At 38.2% G+C, this 21,708-nt stretch overlaps 1 protein-coding gene across 3 annotated transcripts in view; it reads right to left on the bottom strand.

The window, feature by feature from the left end:
• stag1.L (stromal antigen 1 L homeolog) overlaps window positions 1-21,708 on the bottom strand; it is a 109,982-nt gene that overhangs the window by 64,588 nt on the left and 23,686 nt on the right. The window contains exon 1 of one of the 3 annotated variants that reach the window (XM_018262099.2): window positions 19,432-19,551. The gene's annotated coding sequence lies outside the window, so the exon portion shown is untranslated. 3 annotated transcript variants of the gene reach the window in all.

Genomic DNA, 21,708 nt, shown 5'->3' with positions numbered 1-21,708 from the left:
AGAAGTCCATGAGTACACAATAGAAGAAAAGAAATGTGGCGTTTCGTTTAACAGAGGACTCAGAGCAATATTACTTTGAGGGTTTACTGGTGTATTTATATAGACATTTCTGATAAAGCTTACTTAATTTTAGCCTTTCCTTCTCCTTTTAGTCTACTAGAAAATCATGTAAACATTACATAAAGCTGGCTGGTTTTGCTTCCAATAAGGATTAATTATATCGTAGATCAAGTACATGGTACTGTTTTATTATTACAGAGAAAATGAGAATCATTTTTAAAAAATCTGGATTATTTGGTTAAAATGGATACTATATGAGATGGCTATTCTGTAAATTTGAGCTTTCTGGATAACAGGTTTCTGGATAACAGATGCCATACCTGTACAAAAGATTCAGGACCACCACCCTTAATTGCACCTAACCATATCCTCAATGCGGATAGGTGTAAAAAAAAGAAAAAAAGGCAGATAATGAACTACACGTTGTTTACATGAGCCTGATGCACCCACTAAAAATGCGGCTGCAGTTGGCCTCACTTGCAAGTTTAGAGTATATGTCCTGTGTGTGCAGAACTAATTGCCCCCCTTCAGTGCCTAAGGTGAGCAGGTAGCCACATTCAGCTGAGAGAGTGTTTTTTTATGAGCAAAATATAATGTGTGAATTCAGGAGAAGCCCCTAAGGAGGGCTGACAGGCCAGTTTGTGATATATTCAGTGCAGCTTTTGCCATGAGACAAGGTGAGAATATTGTCACTTTACATTTACCCTGGGAAATATAAGAGCTGCATTTTATTTCATTCATTTTTATTTTTTAAGGAACTATGACACTTTCAGTGCAAACAGCGGAATTGTGCTCTCTGAACAAGAGATACATTCACCCACCACTCACATTCCAATCTGAACTAAAAAAGCATTAGATACTGACACCAGAAATGTAACCTTTTTTTACATCTACCATAAAATTGACTTTGCATGCTTCTTATAATTTTGCCATAAATTATTTGCCCGATGCTTTTACATTACGCCGACTCCGTGTAATCGTCTATGCCATATATGTGCAGCAGGAGTCCGTTTGCATTAGAAACTTTAACTGACAGGCTGAGATGGGACAGTCAGATTGGAACTTCACTACCCATTACTTACAAAAACAAACCTCTCAGCCAGTGGCGTAACTAAATGTTACTGGGCCCCACAGCAAATTAATGTTAGGGCCCCAAACATATCCAGAGGTTGTCCTGTTTTACCAAAATGTATTGAAATTGTATATGAATTTGAGCCTCATGGGGCCCCCTATACATCCTGGGCCCCCTGCAGCCGCAGGGTCTGCTTCCTCTATAGTTACGCCCCTGCTCTCAGCAAAAAACAATCAGCATGACCTATAGGTAACTTTTAATGTATATTCATATTTTAAAAAGTAGCTTTTTAGTGTCAGTATCACTTTAAGGGGTTCAATGTTCGATCACAAATGGCTAACTGTACGCAGACAGTGGTGTGGTTAGTTCTGCCCTATATACATAGAAAGAAAACACAGTGTGCATGTTTTCATGCATTTAAAAAAATACAGTTTGCATTTAAGCAGGCTTCCATTGAAATATCCTGTAATTAAGACAGGGCCCCTTTAAAACATTTATCTCCACACTTTCATGCAGGATTAAAGAAAAGTGGATTTATGGCCATAATTGTAGCACAGGGTTCTTGACTACTAACCATGAGCTGCGTGAGCTTCTTCCACATAATCCAGTTTCCACCCACATTCTAAGGACAGAAGTATTTATATTTCTCCTGGTGTAACAGACTGTAGCATCTTGCCTGATTGTGAAATGGAATTTAGACCAATGGGAGTGATGAATAATATCTGTAAAGCAGCATGTAGAATATTGGCGCTATACTACCATATATTATCCTTCCAAAGCCCATATTTTGACTTGAACTGGGCTACATTCCCTCGCAAAAACATGTAATGCCGCAGATGTTATAGTTTACAACAAAATGAACAACTTCTCGATCATCAAATTGGTAGAGCAATATTTTTAAGGTCACATAAGACATTTTGAATAGGGATGCCTTGAATCCAGGATTTGGTTCGGGATTTGGCAAGGATTCGGCCTTTTTCCGCAGGATTCGGCCAAATCCTTCTGCCCTGCCGAACCGAATTTGCATATGCAAATTAGGGGCGGGGAGGGAAAGCATGTGACTTTTTGTCACAACACAAGGAAGGAAAAAATGTTTTCCCCTTCCCACCCATGCATATGCAAATTAGGATTCGGTTCGGTCTTCGGCCGAATCTTTCGCAAAGGATTTGGCCGAATCCAAAATAGTGGATTTGGCAAATCCCTAATTTTGAACACTAAAACAAAAAGAAAATACCTAGAGCTCCAGAGGGCAACCATGCTACCCATGGAGACCTAGCCATAGCACAGGCATCTATTTTCTAGTAGAATTCTGATGAAGGGGATATACATTTCCAGAAATCTTATACAAAACTGACATTGTTTAATAATCTAGACAAGGCTTATGTGACTTTAGTCTATAGTGCATAGATAGGTAAACAAAAGCCTTGTTTTAGCATTTAAAACTGAAAAAAAAAATATCAATACACAGTCATCAATAGTTTTTGATCCAGTAGACTTGAATCTCTTCCAATTATATTGCCAGTGTTCCCAGATGGCTTTTACAAAGTAGGCTAGATTCACAATTAAACCTGACTTAACGTAGAACATAAATAAAACAATGAAGCATATCACTTTTCAAATTATATTATATAGAGAGTGAATGTATGGGACACATTACTCTGAGGTTTTCCCAGATAACAGATCTTTCTGTAATTTGGATATCCATACCTTAAAAGGGGAACCAGTCTAAAATAGAATAAGGCTAGAAATGCTGTATTTTGTATACTAAACATAAACATGAACTTACTGCACCAGAAGCCAAATTAAACAAATGATTTATGCTTTCAAAGTTGGCCACAGGGGGTCGCCATCTTGTAACTTTGTTAAGCATCTTTGCAAGACCAAGACTGTGCACATGCTCAGTGTGGTCTGGGCTTCGGTTGGGAAGTTAAGCTTAGGGATCGTCATAAATGATCAAAACAGCACAAATTAAATAATATTTGCCAAAAGCCATACAGTGAAGGTGGCCATACAGGGGCAAATAAAGTTGCCGTTATCGGTCGTTTGGACCAATTTGACAGCTTATCTGCCCGATCGATATCTGGCCACGATATCGATCGGAAGGTTTGATTTTTAACCGGCCGACTCGTCTGAGCCCCTTGGAGTACCGTTATTCGAACGTTCGGACATACGACCCAACGTTACAATTACCCCCGATATAGCCATGCCGTTAGTGGCATATCGGGGAAAGATCCACTCATTTGGCGATGTCGCCAAACGAGCGGATCTTTGAGTCTATGGCCAGCTTAAGACTGATTAATAATCAGAATATACAGACTGCACTGGATTTGCGGATACAAATTTCTACAGTCACCAGCTGTTCTACAGGGAAACAAACAAAGCTGCTCGAGTTCTGGGAAGTAAGATGGGGTGCTCCTCACTGCCGTTTGAAAGTATGATAGTTTCCCTGCAGGGTAGTTAGGGAACGTCTGCAGCTGTCAGAGCAAATTAAATGATGGGGGAATTTCACTGCATGCAGTCAGGTTTATTATAAAAACAGTAGACATTTTTAATTAAAGTATATTGGAGATAGGTTTCTTTTTCATTAAAGAAATTAAAAAATGGATTTAATTTTTTTGCCTTTACATTGCCTTTAAGTCTACTAGAAAAACATTAAATAACCCCGATAAACTCATGTTGCCACAAAAAAAGGATTAATTATATCTTAGTTGGGATCAAAAAAAAGTCCTGTTTTATTGTTACAAAGAAAAAGGAATTTATTTAAAACATTTTTGGATTATTTGGTTAAAATGTTTTTGGGAGACTGTATGGGAGCGGGCCTTTCTGTAATTCTGAACTTTCTGGATGACTGGTTTCTGGATAACAGATCCCAAACCTATACTAATAAATTAGCATAGCTTTCACCAAGGGGACCCAATTACCAGATGAATACAAGTAACTCCAGTACACGTAATTGCTCAAGGGATTGCGTGTGCAATCTTTTGCCTAGACCTAATTAGTACTACATATTATTGTAAAGTATTATAAACTTAGTTATAAAAAGCCTCTCCTCTACTAGTAAAGCTTTCTAGTAGTTGTTGGAATATCGTTAACAGGATTTGCTTCCATTCAACCACAAGACCATTAGGGAAGTTGGGCAGGGATTGTGGGTGATCAAGACTGGCGCACAGTTGCAGTTCCATATCAATTCAATGGAAGTTTCTGATTCATAATCTGACTCTTTAAGTCAGATGTTTGATAAACTCAATAAGGCACCTCATGATGCCACGATGTCAATGAGATCTTTGGTACAACACATTTTACTGTCAATGCTGGAGATTACATGGCTGTATAAGTGTATCAGCATTATCTGTGGCTCAAACCCTTTAGTATCTCAGATTTTAGAATGTATTTTCTCTTGATTAAAGGGGTTATTTCACCTTCCAACACCTCGTTCAGTTGGTTTCAGTTCCCCAAAAATAAAGACATTTTCCAATTACTTTCTATTTTTCACCTTCTAAAGCAGCTCTGGGAGGGGTTTGCCGACCCTGTTAACTGTTCGAAATGGATACATTTAGTTGCTACATGTTATCTTTGACCTTGCTGAGCAGAATCCCCGAATTTCATTAAAGGCAACTGTGATCCAATAGTTGCACTTATATTCCCCATAATAGGTAGGGATGCAGCGAATCCAGGATTCGGTTCAGGATTCAGCCGAATACTTCTGCCAGGCCAAACAGAATCTGAATTTGCATATGCAAATAAGGGGCGGGAGGGAAATCATGTGACTTTTTGTCACAAAACAAGAAAGTAAAAACCGTTTTCCACCTTCCCACCCCTAATTTGCATATGCAAATTAGGATTCAGCCGAATCTTTTGTAAAGGATTCGGGGGTTCAGCCAAATCCAAAATAATGGATTCGGTACATCCCTATTAATAGGTAAAAAATATATATACCGTATATACTCGAGTATAAGCCGACCCGAGTATAAGCCGAGGTACCTAATTTTACCTACGAAAACTGGGAAAACTTATTGACTCTAGTATAAGCCTAGACACAACTACAGCCCTGTCTCCCAGCAGCGCACATTCTGCCAAAGCGACCCCCCCAGCGATCAACTGGACTTCTTTGCAAAGTTGATGGTGACAGAGAATTGCCAAACGGATTACTGTGTGCATTGTCCCACTGTCCCACTACCATGTGCAGAGGGTGCTGTTTGATATTGCCATCACTGTTAATTTTTCGTATAAGCAACAGAGGGCGCTGTGTGATATTGCAGTCACTGTTAATCTTTCATATAACCAACAGAGGGGGCTGTGATATTGCAGTCACTGTTATTCTTTCATACAACCAACAGATGGCGCTGTGTGATATTGCAGTCACTGTTATTCTTTCATACAACCAACAGATGGCGCTGTGTGATATTGCAGTCACTGTTAATCTTTCATATAACCAACAGAGGGCGCTGTGATATTGCAGTCACTGTTATTCTTTCATACAACCAACAGATGGCGCACTGTTATTCTTTCATATAACCAACAGAGGGCATTGTGGGATATTGCAGTCTCTCCCCAAGTGTACTGTTGGTATAGGAATGATTAAAAGTGACTGCAATCTCAGCTGCTCGGGTCGGGTACCGCTGACCCGAGTATAAGCCGAGGTAGACTTTTTCAGCACATTTTGGATGCTGAAAAACTCGGCTTATACACGGGTATATAGGAAGGCCAGTATTTTTTTCCAGAAAAGGTGGCAACCCTATTCCCCATAGATCCTGCTAAAAAATGGACCTGATCCTACTGAAAAATGAAATGTTGCAAAATTGTAACAGTTCAGATGTTCTTGAATCACTGAGCTGCCAGACTCAAACACCAGAGACACGAAGAATAAACTTTAAACTTAGATTTTGGAAAAACTGTAAAAAATGGAAAGTAATTGAAAAAAGTTTTTATTGCTGGGGAACAATCTGAAAACAATTTAACTAAAAAAGGGTTTGGAAGGTGAGCATCCCCTTTGAATGATTTTTATTGCCAAAGATCATACAGTTAAATCACAATTTTACATCCCCTGATATTGTGTTTTCCTAGATTTTAGTTATTTTCAGGAACACTATATACAAAGCTGCAGTACACACATAATTTACCATCTTGAATTTTACTGCCAACAACGGGCAAATTTGCACCTGGAAAGGAAACAATCGCCATTAATCAAATGTTTGCTTTTATTGTTCTAGTTGCAATTGGCTGAAGAAGATGCTAAGTGCAAGTTTATGTTGATAAATGTCCCCCGTGGTATTTAAATTATTGTATTGCACTGTTCTTAAATTCTTGCTTTTGCCTGTAAAAACTATTGTATACACTATTTATATTTTGCAGTCTATAGATGCAACAGAATGTTATTACTCAAACGTATATGATGCATCCAACTATGTAAAAAAAAAGTCCAGTAATCTGAACACTCTAAAAAGTACATTTTTCAAATTTGTACTAAAAGATTTGTGATTTAGTATTTTAGCATTTTTGGGGGAGACATCCAATGTTGTTCGTTTAAGAAATCTGGGTTAATTTACCAATATTAATGGGGGGTCCAGGTGATCAAGCCCCAGCTTATTGGAGGTTGATAAATGCACTTGATTTAATTGCAGACGGGTACAAACTGGACTTCACTCCAATAATTGATGCAGTTAAAAAGTAATTTATTTTAACAGGAAAAAGAGCTCAAAATAGAGCCTTACACATTTCGTGCCTTGTGGGCACTTAGTGATATTTTAGTGTACAAATTCTTCAGAAAGTACAGTATACAAAAATAAAAATTCCTGGGAATTTTCCAGGCACCATTTTCAACTAGAGTATTGTGCCACCATCACTTTAATTTTCCCAGTGTTTCCTTGCACTGCTCTCGGTCAGCCCAAACACCGTTTTTATATCTTTCAAAATTCTGTGGTATTGGGGTTACATTTTTACAACTTTACTAAATGCCTTGTGTTACTCTAAACTACATACAGAGGTGACTAAGCAAGAGAAAGTGTAGAATTCATTTCAATGATTGCCTTAAAAATACACACACAGACTCAGAATCACGCTCATTCTATCATGTAATTTTCAGCGGAGACTGTGTAGTCTTGAGACACTAAAACCTATGTGGGATGATTGTCAGTGTGTGAGGATTTGTTTCTAGTGGGTTGGTGGTTGTTCTCTATACTGACTGCATGGGAATCAATCAGAAACCAGTACAGCTGGAGCCTACAAATGAAGCCATTATGATGCTGGCCATACGTTTGTTTGAGATGGTGACCAAACAGGCAGATCTTTGCCTATTTTTGGCATCTACTGGGCCAAACTAGGCCTAAAGTACAGGTTTGGGATCAGGTATCCAGAAACCCATTATCCAAAAAGTTAGGAATAATGGAAAGGCCATCTCCCGTAGACTGTATTTTATCCAAATATTAATTTTTTTGGTATATTCTTTATTTAACCAATAAAAAGGCATTTCTTTTACACTTGACCGTCATAAAGTAAGGAAATGGAATCCAAAGTAATATCAGCGATTTATTATCATCATGTTATGCAAAGAATCCAAATTATTGTTCACAATAACAACGTTAACTTTTTACGGTTCCATATATTGCCAAGTTACACAGGTATACATTCATGTAGTTGAGTATGTTCTATACAAGAAGTTACTTGCGCAATTCTTTCACATGATAACCATTTTAGGGTTTAAATAGAGCAAAATATTAATACCGTTTACCTTTATGAGTAGAGATTAATAAAATAAAAGGGAAGAGAAAAAATAAAGTGGGGGGAGCTAAATTCAAAAGAATAATAGTTTAAGAGATCACTGAAGAAGAAGAGAAAGATGAAGAAGGGGTGCTCAGTCGTTCCCAGATACCATGTTAACCAGCAGTAGATATTTATGGCTGAATAACCAGATAAACCTTATCGTTGCATTAAAGTCTTTACCATAGAAAAGGAAAAGGGGCTCCTAGTCCGTTTATTAGTGAGAATGGGACTCGGATTCCAGCAGTATTACCGAGGGGGACCAGGTTTTGACAAATAGATCTTGCTACAAATATTACATTTTTTTAATGATTTCCTTTTTCTCTGTGATAATAAAACAGTAGCTTGTACTTGATCCAAACTAAGATATAATTAATCCTTATTGGAAGCAAAACCAGCCTATTGGGTTTATTTAACGTTTACATGATTTTCTAGTAGAGGTGTGAAGATCCAAATTACGGAAAGATCCGCTATCTGGAAAACCCCAGGTTCAGAGCATTCTGGATAACAGGTCCAATACCTATAATCATACTGTGGCAGCATGAAGGACATGTCAAAAGGATTACCACATTGCACAGATTTTTTAACCCTTCCGATCAAGATCTGCTGATTTTCTGGCAGATATTGCTTAGGCAGGAACTCCAGAGAGCCTCATACATGAGCCAATAAGTTGTTGACTCACTCTGGAAAGGCCAAGTTTGCCACTTTTGTTGGCCCACATATAGCCAACTTTAGGGGCCACCTTTTGAAGGTTTGTTTGCCTTTTGCTGCACGGCAAAGCTTTGGATACGGTTTGTTTCAAGAGGATGAAACTTCATCTGTCGAATGTAAATGAAGATCTAGAGCTACATTACATACACTGCAAATAAAAATCAATTATTAAAGCGACTTCTTCCTCTAAAATCCCTAAACTTTTAAGTAAAATCAAAATGTAATATTGCACAGACAAATAAATAATGACAAGTGTTGTCTATTGCATATTATTAACATTCCATATTTGAAGATGTCTACGTTACATGGTCTATCAATAAGTCTCCTGGTGCTACTTCCACACTGTTTAGTGCCACGAAAAAAAAATCCATAGATATTATAAAACTGACAGAAAAATATGTCTAACACCAACTCTAAGTCACTGATCTCATGTAAAAAAACAGCTGCATTTGGCCATAACCATAACTTACCAAACATACAGGCCAAGTGGGAGAAAATAAAAACAGCAAATAAACCAAGCATAACACAAATGTATATAAATTATGTATAATATGAAGAATATGAATATAAATATATAAAGCGATGCACTGCATTTATAAAGACCTAATTTATATTGCTCGCTTCTGCTGGCATTTCTCACTGTAATGGAAAATGTGTATTTTGTAAGTGAGCATATTCACCTTATGTGCTCCCAACCTGGGACTAGAGATGTAAAAATACACACAAGGAACAAAAAGTAGTCACACTGGCCAAAGAAGCTACCATCATTTTATTTCTTGCTCTACACTAACAGAGGGAAATAAAGTGAGCCTTTAGTAGCACACTAACAAGCTGCAAGCCAGAGGACAAATCAGGCAGTGGCAGACAGGCCTGGACTGGCAATCTGTGGATTCTGGCAAATGCCAGAGGGGCTGCTGTAAATTGCCATAGACACTTCCTATTTATTGGGCTGGTGGGTGGTTGTTTGGGCCTCTGTGTATTTGGAATGGCAGGGCCTATTTTGACTCCCAATGCAGTTCTGGTGGCAGGATAGAGCACAAGTAGCAAATAATTATAGCCACATACTCGAGAGTTGTGCTACCAAAGATTTCCATTGCCTTGGACCAATTATCCACTGTTTCACATGCCTGAGGGCCACAAAGATTTCTTAGTGGGCCACATCCAACTCATGGACAATCTTGCGTGGCACCTGAACCCGCATATTTACCCACTTTGATCCGCTACCTGACCCACAACTGCCTTATCCGCAACCCGACCCCGCCGACTCCTGCAACATCAAAAGTGGGCATGGACAGAAACAAGTTTTGTAATAATTTAAAAGGAGTAAAATATAAACAATAGTAAATAAGATAAGAAATTTAGATGAGGCCCGCAACCCAACCCGCATCTATACCCGCACCTGAAAATCCTCCCCTCATTTCGCAGGGTGCCCACTTTTTTTGCGAGTAACCTGCAGGTACCGGACCTGCCACAGGACTCTATCTTGTGCTACAGCGCTGTTTCTTTAGCTTGGGCCCCCAGATGTTGCTGGACTATAACTCTCCTCATGTTTAAACATGTCATTAATTATCAAGGGGTGCTACAAGTTTAAGTATGTCAACTTCTGAGGACTCAAGTCTAAGAATCAGAGTCATAACGCTGAAGGGCTGAACTTAGACTCTTAAGGTGAACATACACGCAAACCTCTTTCCTGCAACCAAATATTAAGAGATGTATCGTCAGATAAACGGATAGAAACAACAGAATTCTACCTCCATCTGATGATTTACCTCCTTGATGATTTTCGGGCACTATCAAAATCTTCCATCTTGGCTGATCTATAAGATGACCTATATCCAGTTCTTCCGATATCAGTCGCCTGGTCTCCCACCATACACTCGCCAAATATTGTACCTTCATTTTATACGATATATCTGTGTGTATATGGCCACCTTTAGCGACAGAGGGGAGTGTAGGGGAACAGAAGAACAACAGGCACATCCTGCAGCAGACTAATGTAAAAACAGTGGAGGACATTTATCAGCATTGGGCAAATTTGCCCATGGGCAGTAACCCATGGTAACCAATCAAATTGCTGATTTCATTGTTCTACTTGCGGCTGGCTTTAAAAAGCTAATCACTGATAAATTGCTATAGGTAACTGCCCATGGGCAAATTTGCCCAGTGTTGATAAATGAGCGCCAGCATCTATTAAAGGTATTTACACAGATTTATACACAAAACAAGACCTAAATCTCGATTTAAACAAAAGGTTAAATTCCATCTAAATCACAATATGCATCTGCATTATTTTATGTAATTTCCAAGTATATAAATGTCCCAATTTAAAACACATTTGTATCACGGATGCACAGTGGGATTAATGAAATTTTATGTGAATTTCAAATGTTTCCTTATGGGAAGGCCATTTCCCAAAGAGACAATTTTAAGCAAATAATTCAAATTTTTAAAATTGATTTCCTTTTTCTCTATAATAATAGAACAGTACTTTGTAGCCAATATTAACTAAGCTGGATGAATATATATCCATGGCAAAACAATATTATTGGATTCATTTAATGTTTAAATTATTTTTAGCAGACTTAAGGCATAGAAACCCAAATTTTGGAAAGATCCCTCAACCAGAAAATCACAGGTCCCAAGCATTTATGTTAATAGATCCTATACCTGTACACCACTTTATATAAAGTACCAACCTTAGTCAATATAAAGTTATGTAATGCTTTCTGGGGAAAAAACGTGTTTACATATGAAAGCACAGACAGTTACCAGATATGTTTGCTCATTTTTATAATGGAAGTACAGGTATGGGGACTTATTAACCAGAATGCTCGGGACCTGGGGTTTTCTGGATAACGGATCTTTCTATAATTTGGATCTCAATACCTTCTACCAGAAAATCATATAAACATTAAATAAAGCCAATAGGCTGGTTTTGCTTCCAATAAGGATTAATTATATCTTGGTTTGGATCAAGTACAAGCTACTGTTTTATTATTACAGAGAAAAAGGAAATCATTAAAAAAAAAAAAAATTAAATATTTTATTATAATGGAGTCTATGGGAAATGGCCTCTCCGTAATCCGGAGCTTTCTGGATAACAGGTTTCCGTATAATGGATCCCATACCTGTACCACCAGGACTTCTATTTATGGAATATGGTTTATTACAAAATCAGATTTTATAGACTTCACACAACATTTTTTTCCCCACACATTTATGCATTCAAAGTTTGAGATAGAATTGTGTTTGGGGATGTTACGCCTTACAGTGCCTTGAGTATTATATTTAAACATTTGTTGCATTACAACCTGGAATTAAATAAACTTAAAGTGGTAGTTCACCTTTCGATTAAGTTTTATTTGGATGTAGAGTAGACTGTGCTATTCTAAGACTATATACTTTTTGTGGTCTAGCTTTTTGTCCAGAAGCTCTCCAGTTTGGAATTGTGGCAGCTATCTGGTTGCTAGGGTCTAATTTATCCTAGCAACCAGGAAGTGGTTTGAGTAAGTGGAAGATTAACAGAAAGGCAAGGATAAAAAGAAACAAAAACAAGTTTGTAGCCTCACAGAACAATAGTGTTTAGTTGCCAGGGTCAGTGACCCCCATCTGAATGCTGAAAAAGAGGCAACAGAGGAAGGCAAATGATGAAAACTAAGAAAATAAAAAAATAAACGTAGAAATTTGTCAAGACTAGGACAATCTAGAACATACAAAGGCTAATCTAAGGGTGAACTAATGTGCAGTTTTACCATGAGTTGCACAATATATGTAGCACTAGGAAAGTATATTTTTTTATTGCAGGTAATTTAATAAGCAGACTTTTATTGTCTATACATTCATCCCACTGAGTCAGTGCTTAGTAAACCAGATTTAACTACATTTACAGCTGCAAGTTTTTTGGAGTTAGTAGCTACCAGCTGTGCTAAATCAGATAATCAGTTTTTTTGGCTCACATTCCAATGATCAAGTCATAAAACAAACCTATACAGACATATCTGAAGAGGATCAATTAATGGCCCAAGGTAGTTGACTGATTTTAAAATCTGCCAGATATTGGTCAGGCAGCTAATATTTAATATGATAAAGGTACCTTAGGCATGTTTTGGGCTGGGTGCAGACACATATGGGTGGATTTTGGTGTAAAAAAGCATGATAATACTTTTTTTTTACTCTGTAATCCATTCCATGTGTATAATCCTGGCTGATGCAGGGACTGTAGGTGCAATACCATCATGGAGCAGAGATGAGTGGTCAGGCTGTTTATACACAGGCCAAGACCAAAGCATTACATGGCTATGATCTACAAGAATTCTGTCCATGGGTACACAACTCACCCTCATATCATCCAGTCCTATTGGCATCATTTACGGTTTCCATTGCTTTAATCCAGTTAACCTTTTGGATCAACCTATATCTATTAAGTAGATGAAGATCGAAAAAAAGGGGTAAAGACCGCTACTGCTCACCACTTGTACTCGTCCAGGTGCTCTATCAAGCAGTATCCACACTGCTAACATTCAAAAGACTCAAGGTAGGCAGACGGCACTTCTGGAAGAGATTTATTGGGGTGGCTGCTGTAAATCCTAACGCGTTTCGGGAGTTAATCCCTTAGTCATAGGTGACCTATGACTAAGGGATTAACTCCCGAAACGCGTTAGGATTTACAGCAGCCACCCCAATAAATCTCTTCCAGAAGTGCCGTCTGCCTACCTTGAGTCTTTTGTATATCTATTAAGTATGTTCGTTTTTTGCCAAAGAAACTCCGCTGCTTTGAATATGTGGTTGCTAATTTTTCTTTACTTTCACCGAACTGATTTTCAATTACAAAGTAGTAAAACCTGGTGCGTTGTCAGGATTCTAAGATGAGAAATTTCATTCATCTGCCGCTCCATTACAAAATTCTTTCACCACATAGTACAGTGACCCCCAACCAGTGTCTTGTAAGCAACATGTTACTCACCAACCCACTGGATGTTGCTCTCAGTGTCCTCAAACCAGGTGCTTATTTTTAGAATTGCAGGCTTGGAGGCAAGTTTTGGTTGCATAAAAACCTAATTTACAGCCAAACAGAGCCTTGTGTAGGCTGCCAGTCCATATAGGGGCTACCAGTAGTCAATCAGAGCCTATATTTAGCAGCCCTAGGAACTTTTTGCATGCTCTCTAATTTTTTTTACATTTGAATGTGGTCCACGAGTAAAAAACGGTTTAGGACCGCTGATGTAGTAGGTCTAAATGTGACAAAAAAAACCAAACGAATAAATATTATTAACTAAACATATTAACCAAAAACGATATTAATCAATGGGCCTATTAATAAAGATAGAAATGGAGGCAAGTAACCCTGAAAAGGAGACTGAACAGGATACATACACAGAATGCACATTGTTTGTACATCATCCCTACCTCCAGCTTTCATTCCATGGGCAAACTGATGCCATTAATATAATTCCACTTCCTCAGACCTGCAGACAACATATGGGCTAATATGTTATGGCTAATATGTTATGATTTGCTCCTGTGAGTGGTATGCTAATCCTCCTGGGTGGGCTATGGGAAATGTCTGGCAGGTTCACAGCCACAAGACATCATGAAATTCCTAGACAATCTAACGCATGGAAGGGCGGAGATGCTGTTAGATTTACAGCAATTGAGAATATCTGTGGAAACTTAACTCCAGGTTCAAGGCTTAGGCCTTCTCCTTCTTGAAGATTTATAACCAAAGTTTCTTTTTAATATATTAATAGTGCCTTGCTTAAATTATGCAAACTGTCACTAGAAAACATAGTAAGAACTAAAATAATTCATAAAAAGAATAAAACTGTTCATGGCTGCAGGAAAGAAACTGCTACTTATTTGTAATAATCATATTTTGATCATTCTTGCTCCATATTAGTTAGTATCAAGAACCAATGATGTACGTAGAGCTGCTTGTGACCTACTGGATGGTTGCTATAGGAACACTGCTTTCTGCAATACATGTTATGCATTTTAAGTGTCCTCACTTCATAAGCTTTGGATGTGGATTTACTTTGTGCTCTGTTACTGACAATTAAGGCTGATAACTATATAAAAATAGTAGTACAAAAAGTAGTAATTGTTAGAAATATTATTTAGATTAAAAGATTGAATCAGCCCTGCCAACTAATGATGTGTTTATGGTGCAAATGGCTGCTGTATGTCACAATAGGGATCCAACAAGAAGAGTCAGTCACTTGCTTTTAGTTGGGCTCCACAGGACACACTCCTGTTTGTGATTACTTGATTTTAAGGTCAAATTCATGTGCCACGACCCAAAAACTAAACTGGCACAATGAAAAACCATCAGGAACTATAACCCCCTGCTGAATAGCTATAATGTTCTTGCCAACAGCACAAAGGTTAGAACAGGTATGGGACCAGCTATGCAGAATGCTCGTGGCCTAGGGCTTTCTGTATAACGGATCTTTCTGTAATTTGGATCTTCATATCTTAAATCTATTAGAAAATAATTTTAACATGAATTAAACCCAATAGGCTGGTTTGGCTTCAATTTGGATTAATTATATCCTAATTGGGACAAGCTACTGTTTAATTATTACAGATTAAAGGGGATTTTGAAAAATGTGTATTACTTGGGTAAAATGGAGTCCATGGGAGATGGGCATCCCGTAATTCGGATCTTTCTGGATAATGGGTTTCCGGATAACGGATCCAATACCTGTATTACACAAATATAGTCAACAGATACAGCACCAAGGATGCCAGACATGAGTCTAGTAACTGATGTTTAGACAGGGTTTTTGTGATTGATCTCCAAGTGACACACACTTTAGGGGGTTATTTATCAAAGGTAGCGTTGTTTTATTTCACGAGAAATTCAAATTTTTTGGTTAGTTTTCAGTAAAAACTCGAATTTTTGGGTAAAAAAAAAACGTAAAAAACTTTGTTACAAAAAAAAAAAAAAAATTCTAATTTGAGATTATACCCCAAATCTTGAAATGGCTCGAATCTGAAAATACTCCATCTAAAACCTGTCATGGTCATGTAGAAGTCCCTTGAACCATTTAAAGATATTTGTAGCCTTCATGATCTGCTTTTTTTCGGTGGGTTGCGCTTGAAAACTCAATCAATTCAAGTATTTGGGTTTTTCACCTTATTACACGGATACAAGTTTTTTTTATAAATCAGAAAACATTAGTTGTGAGTTTATTCAAGGTATAAAAAAACAAAACAAACTCAACCTTTGATAAAAAAAACCCTTAATAAAGGTATTTTATTATTTATATGGGTACGGTCACACCTGTAGATTTGGGGAGATGTAGTCGCCCTTCGACTAATCGCCTCTTCTTTGCAGCGACTAATCTCACTGAACTGCTTCCCCATCTTCCACCTGCTATAATGAAAAAACACCTGTGGCATGGCACTTGTGGTGCTTCGTTTTCCGAAGTTGCCTCACGAGGAAACTTCGGGCGACTTCGGAAAATGATTAGTTGCCACAAAGAAGAGGCAATTAGTCGCAGGGCGACTAAATCTCCCCGAATCTCCAGGAGTGACCTTACCCTTAACCTTGGCCTCATAAAGATTATGAAGGTTCCTATCACATTTTCACAACAGTGCTGCTTACACATATAACACTATATGAATAAATAAACACACAGATACAAACACAAAAACATACACACAATAGGGTGAATTTAATCAGGAACTTAGCTGTGTTTTTTGTGTGCGAGGAACTGCAGCACCTAGAAGAAACCCACAAAGCTGCAAGGAAAGCATAGAGCACCCGTGCACTGCAAGCTGTATTGTTAACACTGCTTGTGTTATTTTGTTTGAAGCCTCTGTTAGCTACAGGTTTCAAACTATGTTGGACTCAAACCTAGTGATTATGATGATCATACTTTTTGTTTACATTTTGTTTTTCACAGTTTTTTCTACCAATTTTCTGGTGTTATTTGCATTTACACAATAAAATAAATAGGCACCTTAGTGGTGCGGACACTCTGGGCCTTCAAAAGCTGAATGAAGCCTGCCTAGCAGTATAAAACTATGTAAGGCTACACTAAAATCTCAGAAACCACTTCATAATGGATGTAAATTGCAGAAAAGGGCAGCTCTGAATCAGATTACACCAATTCCATACCTCCCAACATTTTGAAAACAGAAAGAGGGAAAAAACTATTTGGAGCACGGAACACATCAAATTTTTTTGACCATGCCCATTTTGTGGCCACACCCCTAATTACCATGTTCATTTTACAAAATTTTTCAGGTTATTAAAGTTAACACATTTCTATGGTTTTCATGTGTGTTTTTTTATGAGTTTTGCTAATGAAAGTGAATTGCCCTTTAGGGCAAGGCCAGACATGGTGTTTTTATATTGCATTATTAAAAAAGCTCAGTCAGGCGTAAATACGCCACTGAAACCACACGTGACCGTCAACATTTTTCAGCGCGTACGGCACTTCTCATTGTTCTCGTTCCCCATAATTCCACTGGCTAGAAACAGAAAATAGAAAAGCTATTTACATGCAAAATGGAGCAGGAATGATCGTTAATCAATATGCCATATTTGGACACCATATTTAAAATACGCTGCGTATTAAGGAAAAGTTTCATGCAGATCCCATAGAGTCTATTGATCTGGTAGTTTCACGTATAGCCGTTTCTGCTGAAACATGCCAATACTGGCGTCCCGTGACGGATTTTGGCTTGTAAGCGCCCTGTGAGAATTGCTATGTTTTCCATTAGTGGTAGTGCAGTTTATCATATTTACACCGGACGGAGCTTTGTTAAAAACACAACATAAAAAGGCCTTGCCCATAAGCTGCAAGTCAGTGTCCCAAAGAGTCTGCTTATCTTAAACTGTTACAATAGTTTCTTTGCTACAAAATATATTCTTTCTGGCCCTAACATCACTGAATTGGGCAATACAGACCTCCCTATTTTTATATGGTATGCTACATAGCGCAGAACAGTACAAAGAAGATTCCTCCATTTCAGGCAATAATCAAAATCAGAAGATCTTTAGTTAGGGTTACCGTCTCTGTTTACTTATTGCACTCACATTTGGCAAATTATTTACAGAGACGGTACTGCAAATCGGTCTCTGCTTTTTCTCCCCCATTCTAATTTTAGCAGCAAATTTCTATAATTGAGCACTTTGTTTTAAAATGGATAATATAGAAATTTTTATAGTACAGGTATGGGACCTGTTATCCAGAATGCTTTGGTTTTCCGGATAACAGATCTTTCGGTAATTTGGATCTTCATACCATAAGTCTACTAGAAAATCAAACATTAAATAAAGCCAATAGGCTGGTTATGCCTCCAATAAAGATTAATTATATCTTAGATTGGATCAAATACAAGGCACGGTTTTATTATTGCAGAGAAAAAGGAAATCATGCTTAAAACTTTGGATTATTTGGATTAAATGGAGTCTATGGGAGACGGACTTTCCATAATTTGGAGTTTTCTGGATAACTGTTTTCTGGATAATGGGTCCCATACCAGTAGTAACAACGGTTTCCACATACAGATTTCCTAGGAAGAAAAGAAATGGCAGTTCCTAGATGTGTTACCCTTAGAGAGAATGAGGCAGCGATCTGTTCTAACTGCAGTATCTTCTTGCCTTCAGGAATATTTAATCACAACTGATTATCCTCATTTAATTCCAGATTTAAAAAAAAAAAGATTACTGGTTTCTACTTTATTTCTCATACTCTCCTGCCTATAAACTATTTCTAGCCAACTCCTACCAGGTAATGAACCAGTTACCCATATACATGTTTACAAGGCAGATTACATTAAAACGATTTTGTCATTCGTATTATTTATAATACTCTCAGCCTGCCTAAAGCTGTGTTTTCCAAACATTAGCTAATGAACAAAAAATGTCTTGACAATGCTTTGTGGTAGAGGTTTAACAGCATCCCAGCAGTGTTTATACTTGAAGTTAGGGATGCCCCAAATCTTCGTGCCTGGCCAATCTAAATTTTAATTAGAGGCAGGAAGGGAAATCACGTAACTTTTTATTACAACAAGGAAGTAAAAAAAAAAAAAAAAAGAACGTTTTCCACTTTTTCCCTCCACATCCCTAATTTGCATATCTGGCTGAATCTTTTCATGAAGAATTCGGGGAATTCCAAATAGTGGATTTGGTGCATCTGTATTTGAAGCATCTGTTGTTGGGGACATTGCAGGAAACACGCAAGTTTTGGCAGGGGGTGGGGGGGAGTCAAACAAACATAAAATATAAAATAAAGCATAAAATAAACATAAAATAGCTGCATAACTCGGGTAACGTCCCACCTTGCTTGCATAGATCCAAATATAACACAATGTACAAAAGTCTGGCAAACTCTTGTCAATATTGGTGATCAGGCCAACGTGCAAATGGTGGTCCCAGATCAAAAAAAAAACTCATTATTAAAGGCACAGTGACTTGCTCCAGATTTGAACTGGATCAATTAAGTAGTTCAATTTGTTTTCCTGAAGTCGCCCGAAGTTTCCTGAGGTAACTTCGGAAAACGAATCACTCCGAGTGCCATCCGGCCGGCAATTTACATTTTAGCCGGCGGGAAGGCAGTTCGGGGAGATTAGTCGCCCCGACAAAGAGGCGATTTGTCGCTGGGCGACTAATTTCTCCGAATCTGCCTGTGTGCCCTGACCCTAATGATCCCCAAGCGTTACCAATAACTGTAACAAAGCAACTGTCATGGATAAGAAAACAGTTATGTGCTGCTAAGGAATGTGTTAACTATTGTGTCAGATCTTCACAGTTTAGACAGACTGGCTTCTGAAGTTTATAAGAGGTATGATATTGTAACCAATTCACCTTTAAAACTTACATTTTGGTGTGGTAAAAAGTAATCTTTTGCAGCATATATAGGAGTAGGCACCGAATTACGAAAAGGCTATCTCCAATAGACTCCATTTTATCCAAATAATCCAACAGATTCCTTTTTTCTCTGTAATAATAAAACAGTAGCTTGTAGTTGGTCCAAACAGATATAATTGATCCTTATTTGAAGCAGAACCAGCCTATTGGGTTTATTTAATGTTTGCATGATTTTCTGATAAACAATGTATGAAGATCCAAACTACAGAAAGATCTGTTATCCGGAAACCCCCAGGTCCCGAGCATTCAGGATAACAGGTCCCATAACAGTATTTGAAAATTCTAAGTTTTACAAAAGTGAACTGTCCCTTTTTAGCAATGCATTTAGATAACTTCCTGGCACTAATCTTCCATTTAAAAAGGTATCCCCTACATCCCTCCCGACCCACCCATTACCAAGCTGTGTTAGTTTTAAACAGCGCTGTTATGGGAGTGATCTTGAAGTTGGAACTTGTAAGCAAGTAAAGCCAGTTAACAATTATTTACCAGCCTATTGGGACTTTGCTCTGCCCCCCCCCCCAAGCCCAGTGCCCCACTAAGATATCAATGTTTAAGCTCTGCCATTGACTGACACAGGTTGGACAGACTGGGCTGAGGTGGGGGAATGCTGTGTATGTTTAGTACATACATGCGGTTACAAACAGTGATTCTTAGAAATGCCTGTTTCCACAATATATTTATCTTTAGCACACAGTTCTCAGCAGTGTTAGAAGCATTATTTTTAATTAATAACCTAAAAACTTAGTCTATTATTTTCCTTTATATGAAGTCCCAGTTATATGTATTTGCTGTAATTTCATCATCCGTTACAGTTAGCTTATGATGAACTCACACCTCTGAAAAGAAGACGATTAGCGTGGAAGGTAAACAGCAGGCGCTAACCATGTGTAAAATTCATATATGCAGAATGCCCATGCTAAATGACAGGAAAAGCCTGGGGGGGGGGGGGGGGGGGAGAGAGAGAGAGAGAGAGAGAGAGAGAGAGAGAGAGAGAGAGAGAGAGAGAGAGAGAGAGAGAGAGAGAGAGAGAGAGAGAGAGAGAGAGAGAGAGAGAGAGAGAGAGAGAGAGAGAGAGAGAGAGAGAGAGAGAGAGAGAGAGAGAGAGAGATCACCATTTCTGTCCTCATCTGGGACTTTTATGAAGATCGGGCCTACCTGGGCCTTCAACTGGAGGTATATCTGCCCCCTAAGAGATTTTAATCCCAAAATTGCTCAAGGGCTCCACAAACTGCTCAGGTATGATGACATGATTTGGCCTTTGAGCATGACATAGAACATAATAAACTGCAAGGGTCGGCCAAAGCAATGACAACAAGAGTTATTTTAAGCACAAGGGGCACACGCAGTGTGTCAGCAGCCTAAAAAGACAATAAAGGTAAGATTTGTGCAGATTACTCAGGGCAACGATACAGGCAACATTTTGTCGCCCACAATTAATCTCTGCTACAAAACATCCCTTGTTTGCTCTTCACCAGTTAACATGCAAATCATCCCTGGGGAAATATACTCAGCACAAAATTACCCAAGGTTTCCTCACAAGGAAACTTCAGGCCACTTTGGAAAGTAGGCGCGCTACATAGGTTTCTCTAGCCGTAATTCAGTGAAGAGGAAACAAGGGACGCTTTGTCACCTGCTGTAGCCAAGATTCATTGCAGGCAACAAAAAATCCTGCAGGTTATTGCACTTACTATTCTGGACACTGCTTAAACCATAGGGTCCCCTTTTCTACAAAGCTGTGTATATTGTACATGCATGAACACCATCTAGACATGTCTTAGCATTCTAACACCAACAATAGGAACATGGGGCTACACATTTATTGTAGAAAAAGGAAAGGGCGCAACGTTTTGAAGGTGGTAACCCTTTCTCATGTGCAAAAATCTTCCACCCCAAAACATTGTGCACTTTTTCTACAATAAATGTGTCAATTCCTTATCTGTGTAGCCCCATGTTCCTATTGTTGGTGTTAGTTGAAATCCTGTCTATAGTAATTCCGGATACTGCTGGACTGGGAGCACCAGAGAGAGATTTGTATGGAAGGTCACTACAGTTATTAGGTGAGTTGTTTATATTGCCTTATTAGTACTGTGTCTGCCACAAGTTTTCTAAACACTATTGGGGGCACATTTACCAAGGATCGAATTTCGAAGTGCTAAAACTTCGAAATTCGACCATCGAATTGAAAAAATTCGAAAGTCAAAGTTTTTTTTTTTGTTTGAATTTAGCT

The sequence above is a fragment of the Xenopus laevis genome, chromosome 5L (assembly GCF_017654675.1).
Source record: "Xenopus laevis strain J_2021 chromosome 5L, Xenopus_laevis_v10.1, whole genome shotgun sequence".
In the NCBI taxonomy this organism is placed as follows: Eukaryota; Metazoa; Chordata; class Amphibia; order Anura; family Pipidae; genus Xenopus; species Xenopus laevis.
This window is presented reverse-complemented; position numbering and strand designations above follow the sequence as displayed.